This window comes from Pogonomyrmex barbatus, unplaced genomic scaffold (genome assembly GCF_055798465.1).
Source record: "Pogonomyrmex barbatus isolate J1 unplaced genomic scaffold, ASM5579846v1 scaffold7, whole genome shotgun sequence".
Classification (NCBI taxonomy): domain Eukaryota; kingdom Metazoa; phylum Arthropoda; class Insecta; order Hymenoptera; family Formicidae; genus Pogonomyrmex; species Pogonomyrmex barbatus.
In genome coordinates, this window is record NW_028297171.1 from 1,113,432 (window position 1) to 1,126,583 (window position 13,152).

Genomic DNA, 13,152 nt, shown 5'->3' on the forward strand with positions numbered 1-13,152 from the left:
TAGAAGGCCAAATGTCAACGCTTTAAAACCGCAAAAGGGTGGGAAGATATATAAAATTGTTATTTCGGTTGTATGAAATCTAAAGCTCAGAACTTTTTTGTACACCTAATATATATATACACACATAAAAAAAAGTGTTACATCACTTCCGACTCTAAGGGACTGTGTTATTGATGCAATATACACATTCAACGTCAGTGTTTAGGAGAGCTTGGAACCGAGGTGATGCAACACTTTTTTTGGTGTGTGTGTGTGTGTGTGTGTGCGCGCGCGCGCGCGCGTGTGTGCGCGTGTGCGTGTGCGTGTGTGTGTGTGTGTGTGTGTGCGCGCGCGCGTGTGCGTGTGCGTGCGTGCGTGCGTGCGTGCGTGTGCGTGTGTGTGTGTGTGTGTGTGTGTGTGTGTGTGTGTGTGTGTGTGTGTGTGTGTAATATCTCTTATTTTTGTCATTCAAATATGACAAAACTTACGTTACATAACATGCTACGAATTACCTGCGAGAAAGACCTTGTTTCTTATTGAATATATGTTGCATCATTATATTACTAAATCATATCGTAGCGTAGATTATATCCTGTATGTTTTACTGTTCTCATATATTAAAAGTGTTAATGTTTACATCTATTCTAATTATTTTTTGTGCAATGAATCTATTTTATTTATGCAAGAAATCTATTTTATAGAAAAACTTTTACATTAAAAAAATTAAAATTAAAATTATATATATATATATATATGTTTAGGAATATATATATATATATATATATTAATTAATTAATTAATTGTTTCTATAAACAATTAAACAATGTAAAAAATTAGCATAAACTTGTAATCATAAAAATGAACTATAAAAAAACCATTGAATCATAGAAATGAAATCATAATCAAAATAAAAACGAAATCTTAAACAAAAATAAAAAAGATTTTATCAATCAATCAAAGACTAGGACCAATTTGTAATTATCAATAAAATCTAATTAATAGTACTAATATTAATAGTATTAAAATTAAATTTTACAAAAGATTTGACATGAAAAATTATTTTATATTAAAGGTCAAATTTGCAATTGACAGTAAAATTTAATTATTGCACTAATAATTATTGCACTATAAATAAAATCTAATGTGTATAATAATATAATAATAATAACATTTTATTACATTATTATATTCTTATTTCTTTGTAACTAATAAACTATATAATAAATAATAAAATTAAAAAATTTTTTAAATAATTTCTTAAAAAGATATCTTAAAAATAATTTTAATATTACACATTAAAAATAATTACATTATTTTGCTACGGACTTTATTGCAAATTCTAAATAATGTAAAGTAACCTCAAGATTCAACTGACGTATAAAAACTTAACATTCCCGCGATAACATCAAGAGACATATATGGATATTTTTCTATTAAATTTTTCTATAAAATAGTCTTTTTTCGTAAAAAATAATTAGGAACAAGAGCGTAAGTTTGGCGGCATTTTTTTATTTTTTTTAAAAAGATAATTTTGTATAAATATTACTTTTTAGTAATATTAAAAAATATATATTATTAAAGATCTATTATTAAATCATTTTAATAATCATTTCTTTAATCATTTCTTTCTCATTTTTTTTTGTTTAATATAAAGAAACACTATTCTTCCGTATACTAATCGAATATGTAAATTAATTATATTAATAGATTAGAAAAGTGATATTAAAAATAACCTTAAGTAACCTTATTTTTACTGCCTTCTATTATGGCGCATTTATTGTACATTATTTTATCCTATATTCTGTGCTTCATTATATCTAGAAGTATAAGTATATAAACTTACTTTAGATAATAATATTTATTATAAAAAATTATTTTAATATATTTATTTTAAAAAATTATTTTAAATATAAAACAACACTGATAATATATTTGCATAGATACTTTATTAAAGTGACAAGCAATTTAATAACATATATGTATCGGTTATAAAAAACAAAATTTCATTATTATATTGCTTACTTTAAAGCAAATGTCTCAAAGAAATTGCAACTCAGTCGCGAAGAGCATAATGAATTCATTAAATAATTTCTAGCAAGTAAAAATGATATAATTGATAACAGCATACAGTAAGATATATCTAATAATAATTGCGTAATATTTTATTAGATGGTAGCGCCTTTGTAAAAAAATATCGGTTATACCCAATTATACCTTGCGAATTCATTATGCTCCGCGTTCCCTTATAGATCTTGTAACAACTCGTGTAAACGAGACGAGATAATACGTGTTTTATTTTACATATCCGTTGATCTGTTATGAACTTTTATATTTATTATAAAAAAATATTTTTTTATTTATATTATATCGTGTAATTTAACGGTATAACTTAAATAGCACCCATTAATTATATAGCGTTATTCCTTATGAAAAACTGAGTCGAAAAATTCTGAATCATTTCCTATTATAATGTTTAACAAAGTAATAATTATTGAATAAAGATAATTCAATCAGCGCTGTCCCTTAGATAGGCGTATGTACATCAAATCGTGCGCCTGGTAGCAGCGTGAGCGTTCCGCCACTATGTCACTGTGCCTTCGCAACTTCGCAGTGCCATTGCTGTGTAGTATCCTTATGCGTAATAATGTGAAAAAATTTCTTTTGTATTAAAAATTATATTCCTTCCGTTAGAAGCATGTTTTTAGATAAAATTTTACAAGGGATAATACTAATCGTCAAAACAGATTATAATGCTTACAAAAACCTATAATTTTTTATTTTAACATTTTTCTTTGAAAATTTAAAAAATCTGTACATCCTTTCAAATAGGATATTATCTTTTTCTTGTTAATACTTTTTAATTGAATTGTATCTTAAATTATCTTTTTAATAATTCTCCCATAAAAATTGTTAATTATCTACTACAAATGACTTTATTACTTTAAAAATCCATTTAAAAAAAATTGATTTCTATAAAAAATATAGCAATATTAAGAAAGTATAAAACTGAAAACAAGACAAACCTTATTAGGAAGATTTAGATAAGCAAAAAAGAACTCTATTTTATATTAAATTAATTTTTAAACAATCCATTTCTTCAGAAATCTTTGCATTAAATTTTAAAATGAATCATTTACGTCTTCTTGCGAGTGATTTTGTTCAGTTACTCTGAAGTAATGAATTTTTATAGAAGAAATTATAACTATTACGTATCTAATAAGTTTATGCTCAAAATAAAAGAAGAAATATGAAGTATGTGAAGTTAAAAATAAAGATTCTTAACTTTAGAAAAAAATTTATTTTTTTTTATAATATTAAACAGAATTTTGTGGTGAATTACTTTATTTTTAAATAGCATAAAAGACTTTCTTTAATGTTATAACAAAGTGCATTTTTGCGCCCCATTTCTAAAGACTGTATGCCTTTTGCATCGCGTCGAAATTACGTTACGATATTTGAACGTTCCGCTGATACTGCACTACGAAACCTATTCCTAATCCCATTCCGAAACCTTTGCTCCGATCCTTCTCCTATGCCGAATCCTGATTATTAAAAATTAATTATCCACCGATATCCTTTTTCGCTTCTGTGGAGGGAGATTCTTATTCGAGATCGACCAATCCGACTTTGTTTCATATCGAAATATTGAGATCGATCTCGGATAAAACGGTACTGCTCTTCACAGAGAGGCTCTTTTTTTCACCATTCCTTCCGAATTATTTTTCCCGTTCTCGAAGTCTCGAGAACAAGATCTCACGAGAGATAGCTAAAAAGAAGCCGAATACCGATCGCCGAATACAGTCTGAAAGTACTGAAGTGCTCCTCAGCACGACCGAGTACACTCGACGAAGCTTATCATCCGTTTTTCTCCACGACTCTACAAAACTGAGACGCTTGTCCGCACGACCAAGTATGCTTGGCCTCAGAGCTCTCTTCGCCAATCCGCCTCCCGATCTCAGATTACAGCACTAGATCTCTCCCTGCGTGGTCGAGTGCACTCGATGATCGGAGTTCCTGATCAACCGAAATCTCGCCTTTCAGTATCAAGGAGTATCATCATATACAGTATCATCATATATAATATAATAGCAACATCTCTATGATGGTTCTTCATCTCTCGTAAACGTAATCTATCGAATCACGCCTTATCGTAGCCGATTGACAGTAAACAACAGTTTGACAGCTCTCGGCGCAAACACGTGCGTGCGCTTCGCGCTTCAAACGCCTCGCGCTACTGAATCGCCACGTGACAGTTTAAATCCGACCATGATCTCTGTTTTCGCGATAAACGCTTCGCACATTGTACATCAAATATTCGTATTTCTCGGCCATATCAAATACTTTGTACACTCGCTCTAATAACACGACTAATGATTTCTTGTGAATATCGTATAAAATCCAGTGTCACGTATAAAGTTAATCTCATTTACTTTCAATCAGCGTTCTCTCTCTCTCTCTCTCTCTCTCTCTCTCTCTCTCTCTCTCTCTCTCTCTCTCTCTCTCTTTCTCACCTGACATCCGAGTTCTACCCTTTTGAGAATGAGAATGAGACGCGAATTCGTTTTTTAAAAGTTTTAATATAAAACTTTTAAAAAATATTTGTCTAAAAAGAATTCTTAGTAATAAATTAAATTTATCTTTATGAACTTGACACCCTATTTTTAAAAAATTAACATTTTTATACGAAAACAGTTAGTATTTTGTTTATAGTTGTTTGTAGTAACAATAATTTTGTTTGTAGTTCTATCCATTAAAAATGTTCAAATTTAAAAGAATGATTTGCACCCGATATTAAGATTCAAATCCGCTTGCGTAGTCTTTCTTAAAATCGTTTGTAATTATTTGTGCTTCCGTTTTGTTTGTAGTTATAGGGTTCAAATGTATTGTAATATGGCTGAAGAAAGCTATATATTATATGATTTATTTGTATAATTTTTTTAAATTGAACCTTATTATTTACTATCTTATGTTATTATTAATGACGGAAGTAAAACATGAACATTAATATTTTTATGTTGTTTGTATTATTATATTTTGTATTTTTTTTTTATTTTTTGAGATTTTTTTTATGTAAAGCTTTTTTTTAACTCTAAAATGAATTTATTATTGTTTTTAATTATAAATTATTAATATAAATATAATATTATTGTTATTATTGTTTGCTTAAAATTAATGTCATACATTTCTTAATCCCTAATTATAGTTAATATTATGTTGTATGGTGACAAATACTTGATAGAAAGAATATTATCTAAAATCTGATTAAATCTGATTATTTTAAATTTAAATTTATTTACATGTTAAAAGAACTTGTATAATGTTGTATAAAAGTTATATAATTCGAATAATATTTCCAATAATCTTAAAACAGATTTATTATAGAAATGTCTAATGTATAGATATAGAAAGAGATAAAAGTGATATCGAGTTTTCGTTGGCTATATCCTCTAGTGAACATGCATGCGTAATCTGTGTATATCACATAATCTAAATGTATGTGATTATTTATTATATCAAAATATTACCATAACTGTGAAAAGAAAATATAAATATTATTTAATTATCATTATTATATTACGAAAGATTGTTATGTTTTAAGTGTGATTTATCATATATAAGTTAAGAATGCTTGTTTAATGTAAATGGTTTAATTTTTTACAAAAAAATAATAAAATAAAAATAATTGCACCATTTTACATATAGCGACGAAATGATCGGTCTAATTGTAAATGTCTACGTTATATAGCATCACTGTAAGAGAATTAAAACAAATATAAGAAGTAGTAATATAAAATAAAACAAATAAAAAAATATTAAATACAAAAGTCTTGGCGCTGCTAGATTTTATATGTAATGAAATAGTAAGGACAAATAATGCAGCTTGTTTAGAAAACATGTAGAAAAAAATATTGTACCTTTATAAGAAGAGTTGAAGAAAGATAAAAAAGACTAAAGACTTTTTTTAACAATATAAAAATTTTACTTTATTTGCAACTTATAAATCAAAACTGATCTTGGTTGTAATGCATTTTCATTTATATTTTATAAATAAAATATAGATTTTAAAACTAGTTTCAATTTTAATGCATGCTTATTACACCACTTTATTTTTATACACACACATACACACGCATCGTATATATAAAGCATTTAAATACTTTATATTTTATAAACTGACTTATAATAACGCACGCTACATTACATTAAACCTTCTATACATACGTATATATACACACACACATATGTACATACATTGTACATACATCGCACTTTCTTATTTTATACATTATAAACTATATTTTAGTTTATTATAAACTAGATTTTAGTTTAAAAATTAAGTTCAATCCTAACATATATTTTATACATAAAACCGCTTCTATACGTATGAATACATATACACACATATCCATATAACGCATTGCACATATAACGCATTTTCTTTCGCATTTCGTAAACTAATTTATAATTGCAATCCTAATGCAAGCCTAATTACATAAAACCGTTTCTACACACACATACAAATACACACATACACACACACACACACACACACCACGCGCGCGCGCATCGCTTATATAACACATTTTTTTATCTTATATTTTATAAACTAACTTATAAATTTAAATCTTCAATTTCTATCCTACCACATCCCTTATTCTAACATACACATACGCACATATATATATACATACTCGCATGCATAATGCAATTTTATATTTTGGCACAAACTAATTTATGCATACACAAACATCACGTCATATATTTATCATTTGATGCGATTTAAGGTTTTCAATATTAGCTTGAGAATTATTTTATCCTATTAAAAATGAAGTAATTTTTTATATGCATCTTATTACTTGGACAATATTAAAAATTTTAAATTTCTTTATGCTAAATTAAAATTATGTCGCAACTTCATAATAATTTCGAATTTTTATTATATCCCAACGTAATTTTAATTCATTAATAAGAATTATAGTTCTTTTTAGACAATTATTTTTTTAAAAGTTTTACATTTTAAAAAAGATACCTTTATGCTATTAAAAATTAAAATAACTTATCGTAAAATTCTGAATATTATAAAGACAAGATAAATCTTTTTTCAAAATAAAGGAATTTTTTTCTATATTTTATTCTATATTATATTTTTTTCTACGCTCTACAAACAAAAATTTTTGTTGAAAATATTTGTGGATTGGCGAGTTTAATTTTATATGAAAGATCGTGGACCAAGACAGGAAGATCGGATATCAAAGAATTCCGAAATTAATTGTAAGATATGATGTATTTCATTGATGATTATTTCACCATGCAATCAACGGTCGTCGAGGGCGGTATGTCTGTTGCTAGTTTTAGCTGTCAAAGTACAGTGTGATTTGCGCACAACGAAAATCTCGCAGAAACAACGGAAATCTTCAGGAACGTGGCAACGACAGAAATCTTTCTACGTAATAGCTCGCTTCAAGTAATGGTTTTTTGATTGCCCTTCGTATACATTTCAGAGAGATCATTCTACTTCTTACGGCAAATGCGGCAGCGATAACGAATGTTGATCGAAAATGAGAAGGCGGTAAAAGCGACGGAGAAACGCTATCGATCTATGTCTAAGGATGATTCGCTAGCACAACTGAGTTGTGGGAGGTACAAGTTCGAATTTGACTTGTTGCTGTACAAAATGTATTGACGAAAATACAGTGTCATTTGCCGATAAGTCATTTAGCAACTACTACTTTTTTAGAGAGAGAAGCCAATTCTTTCCTTTATTGTTTATCGAATGATTCAAAAGTGAAAAATCGTTCAAGTCTTCAAATTTCAGTTGTGCTGCGGGAGTTAATATTTAGTCTGTGATGAAATATGGCATTCATTATCTTATAAAACTGCCCATTCTTATAGTCTGCCCATTGATATATTAGTTGAGATAGCACGAAATTAATTACAGTAAATTAATTAGTTACAGTGAATGCTAAAGTCGTAACGTAACTTAATACCGTCTGTACGTACTTTCCAAGTAATCAAAAGAATTCTTGTGCAATGGACGCTATAATGACATACAGTAAAATGGCATAATATTAGATAGAGGATTTATTAGATGCTGATTCGTTCGCTGTTTTCGATTTCAATTTCGCGGAGGAAACTATTATAAACGAGTTATTGATACCACATCATAATACCGGTATCAGAAATGAACAATATGAAAGATTGGATTTAAATAATTTGGTGTTAGAGAAATGTGAAGCAAAATTTCGATTTGAAAGAAAACACATTAGAAGATTTGTAACTGTTCTTGGCATATCTTATCAAATAGAAACGGAAAACCAATATGTCGTTTCAGATAATCTTTTTAATCCTTTCACTACCGCGGCTTTGGCCGCCTGATCGTTTTTGCTGAACCGATCACTATACCTAAGTGTATAACTCACTTGCAAGCGGTCTTTAACGTTTCGGGTTTGCTTATAATACCTCAAAGATTTGCTTTTATAATACTTTTCTTAATAGGAAATAGTTTTATTCTTAAAACAAGATCTATTTTTATTTTGTTAATTAGCTTCACATTTAATTAAACATTGAAATAAATTCTCTTCCGCCAATCCTGATTCGCCGTTCATAATTCAATTTATCAGTTATGTTTCTTTATCTCGTACAATCTTTATGAATCTTTTTTATTTTATTTATTATTTTTTATGTATTACTTCGCAGTTACTTGATCTGATCTTTTCGACTGCTTTTCGTGTCTAGCGACTTTAATCGCCCATGGTAGCGAAAAAGTTAATTAACTTAAGTATAATCTAAATATGATCATAATAATAAAATTATATGGTGTCTTTAAGATTAATATTTTGAGTTTATTTTGTAATTTACCTAAATATTTGAAATACTACTTACTTTCAAGTTCGCACGATTTGTTTTTATCTCTCATTTCTAAAAAAATGTTTATTATAATCTCGGACAGCAAGCAACCTACCATTTTTTTAGTTGCTATTCTTGCATGCTTTGCAACTATTTTTCATTTTTTCTTCTCTTTGGATTTCAAAATATAACCTCTCTTAAGTAAGGCTTCTGAGTACTCAGCTAAGAACTCCACGTTGATAGTTCTATTTTCCACCGCGATGTACCGTTGCGGTGGAAAATAGAAGCTCATTTATTCTTGTTTATCTTATCCTTGTCCGTGTCTTTATCGCGAAACACGATCGTGGCTCGTCGTCAAGTGTGAGCGCCAGCGCCTCATGAGACCGGTCATGTCTCTTGACGCGAGCCGACGAGTTGCTATCAACATTATCAGATCTCAATAACCGATCAATGAATTTCTGAATAGGCGCAATCGATAGCTTAGGTTCGAATTATATAATAAAAGTGTTTTTAGTTTTCCTCTCCGTGTCGTATGAGTGGAGATATTACGATCCAAAGTTGATATTTATTTTTAATTTATTTTTAAGAAACATCATTATTTTCGTCATTATTTTTGTCATTTTTTTTGTCGATACCGTCCGTGGGTTTCGGTTGCAATTTTCGCCACTACGGCGGTGGCACTAGAGATCAAACCTTCAGCGCGATATATGAAGATTATATAATTTCATGGTCATTCCACAATCTATCTCTAGCATATTTTCTCTCTTTCCGCAACTTCTCTGCATATCTCCGCATCCGTTCCACAACTTTCTCGCATAGCTCTGCAGAAATTCCGCAATTTTTCTGTAACTTTTCCGCATATCTCCACAATTATTTCGCAATTTTCTCACAAACATTCCAAATATCACCCAAATAAGAAGGGAAGGTGTGCGTCACGACAGGGCCCGATCACGAACCAGTCGTGAAAACTTGTAATTATTTTTGCGAAAAAATATCACCTCAGCCAAAAATCGAACCTGGATCTCCTGCTTACCGGGCAGGCATCTTATTCTTTCGACTACCGAGGCATGTGATGATATTTATCGCAATAACGTGTTTAGAACAACAAGTCAACAATACAATGACATACACACATATACATATATTACAATATACATATATATATATATGTATATTTTCTCGAATCCCCACGGTGAGATGATGGTCCTATTCTCTCGATACAAACATTACGCAACTCTCGTAATCTTTTCGCATATCACCACAATCACAAATTCCGCAATTTCTAAGCAACAATTCAGCAGTTTATTAGCAACTTCTTGGCAACCATTCCGCAACTCTTCCACAACATTTCCGCATATTTTCGCATCTTTCCGCATATCTCTGCAACCATTCTGCAGCTTTCTCACAATTTTTTTATATCTTTATTCGCAACCATTCCGTACCTCTTTCACGCATATCTTTGCACCTCTTCCGCAATTTTTCCGCAACCATTTCATACTTCTTCCACAATCTTTCCGCATATCTTCGCACCTCTTTCGCAACCTTTCCGCACATCTGCGCAAGCAATTTCCCGTTTCTTATACAATATACAAATATTTATGTACATATATATATATATATATATATATATATATGGGTGTGTGTGTGTGTGTGTGTGTGTGTGTGTGTGTGTGTGTGTGCGTGTGCGCGCGCGTGCGTGCGTGTGTGTCTGTGTGTGTGTGTGTGTGTGTGTGTGTGTGTGTGTGTGTGTGTGTGTGCGCGCGCGCGCGCGCGCGCGCGCGCGCGTGTGTGTGTGTGTGTGTTTAAATTTTACTATTAAAATATATTTTAAATAATAGATCACAATTATCAATTCATAACAAATGTTTTATTATTATAAGAATTTAGTTAAAAATGATACATAAGAAATAAACTTTTAATGGAACGTTTAAATTTAGTTTTTAGTATTTAAAATAATTTCCATCATTATTGATAAATTTAATAATTTTATTACTTTATTGAAATTGATCAATCGCATTTATCAACAAATTTAAGAACAAATGCGATAGGTAAATAGGCAATAGGTATTTCAATAGAAGAATTGGTCGATTGATTAATTGAGGTGATCTACAATGGTAAAGACATTATATTTTATTACAATTTGTAGATATGATATAAATACATGATTGCACTAATCATGAATCATGAAGGAATTCACCTGAAATTAAAATGAGGAAAAAAAAATAAAGTTATTACGTGCTTCCTATTTAGAATATATTATTTAATAAATAATAAAAATTCAAGACCAATAAAAAATTTAAAGTAATTTCAAATTAATATAATTTTTATATAATATACAAAATATTTATGTATATATAAATAAGTCATTAAATGTTATTAATATTAAAATGTATAGTTTAAGGTGAGAAATCATAATTATTAATATAAATATTTTAATATATTAAAAATCTACTTAAAATTATAAATAACAAATTAATTTTTAATAAAATGTTTAAATTTAATTCATTTTAAACTAATTTTCATCATCATTGATTAACTTAATATAAGTTTATTATTTTATTGGAATGGATCAATCGCATCTATCAACAAGTTTAATGATTAAAGTGATTAGTTAAGTTCAATGGAAAAATTGGTCGATTGGCTAATTCAGATAATTTAAATTGGTAAAAGATATAGTTTATGTTTTTACAATTTGTATAAATGATATAAATACATAATCGTGCCATAAATCATGAAGAAATTTACGTGAAATCAGAATGTATTACATGTTTTCTCTTTACAATAAATTATTTAATAAATAATGAAAATTTAACAAGCTAATAAAAAATTAAAATGATAAGTACAAATTAATATAATTTTTATATGACATACAAAATATTTACGCGCGCGCGCGTGTGTATGTGTGTGAGTGAGTAAGTATGTGAGTGCATGCATGCGCGCGCGCACTCACACACACGCACACATACACACATATATGTATGTTATACACACATATATAAAGTTATGTAATATCAAGAGGATTATAATATGCCAGTAATAGTTTTTCTATGAATGAAAGCGCTTTGGAAATTTCAAAGTCACTTTTATTTCTTTAAATAGCATGCTACTTATGATAGAAGATACTTTTTGATTTTTGACTGCATTAATGAATGTTCAGATGATTTCAATAACTTATAAGATCATTTGATATTAAATAAAGGATTAAAATAATGAGTCTTGTGTCATAAAAGATGTGCTCGAAATGATGTCCGTTTGCATTGATGTACCATTACAATCGTCGAATTTCTATTTTTCTTATTTTCAAACTGATTACAGCACATGTTGCAGTAATTTGTTGCTTCATACTTATTTCATTTAGCTGACCACTTTATTGTCGTTGTTACAATTGCTACGTTATAGTTAAAAATATAAATAGTAAATTGAGGGAAATAAATTTATATAAAAACTGTTTAGACTTCAATTAAAAAATTCACTTTAAATTGCTAGTATTAATAGATCTTCCAGAAAATGATCAGTTCAGTTTTGCTCCTGACTTTCGTAACAAGTTTACGTAAAAATGAAGTTTTTATTTATTAATGTCACGGCTATCTAAACTTAATAACTGTAAATGAAAGAATGCGTACAGCATGATAAAAATATTGATTTATCGATTGAATTTTGGTTGGTACTAGGCTATGCCTGTTGCCAACAAAGATTGGGATGACACCTCTAGGAAGGAACCTTTCCCCTCTTAATCATGCGTTCGGAAATAAGAAGTTCTGAAAGCTCGCGCGGGAAGTTCTGACCATTTCCACCTATAAATAAATAAGTGTGGAGAAAGCGCTTCAGTTAGTTATTGTTAGAGTTAGTTATAGTCAGAGATAGTTGTCGTTATTGTCATCGTTATCGTCAGAGTTATCCTTGGGGTTGACTTCTTTAATTTGTAACAAGTTTCTGTTAACAGTTTTGCTAATTTCGATATTTGTTTTTAATAATTCTCTTAGGAGAATTTAACCTATTTTTAAGTCTTTCTAATTTAATAAAGATAATTTTAAATTTAAAATAAAATTGAAGAACTTGAAATCTTATTCTTCTCTAAATATTTCATAAGCTAAAAACAAGAAAATAATTCTAAGCCTAAATTTGATCGCTGACGGAGAACGTAGCGTATCAATTAGTCGCAGCCAATGGAGTTGCGACTAAACAATTTAGATTTAAAGTTTTAGTTAATTAATAATTAATTCTCAAAAGCATCTTCCCTAAAAGGGGACGCAAAGTTCAAATTAAAAGATTAAGATTTCAATTAAATCAGACAATAATTTCGAATAAGGATTCCTTCCCACTATT

The 13,152-nt window shown here is 29.0% G+C and overlaps 1 protein-coding gene across 7 annotated transcripts in view; it reads left to right on the top strand.

Annotated features, from left to right (window-relative positions):
• Positions 1–13,152, top strand: part of Wdr62 (WD repeat domain 62) — a 249,240-nt gene that overhangs the window by 49,315 nt on the left and 186,773 nt on the right. The window lies entirely within an intron of this gene.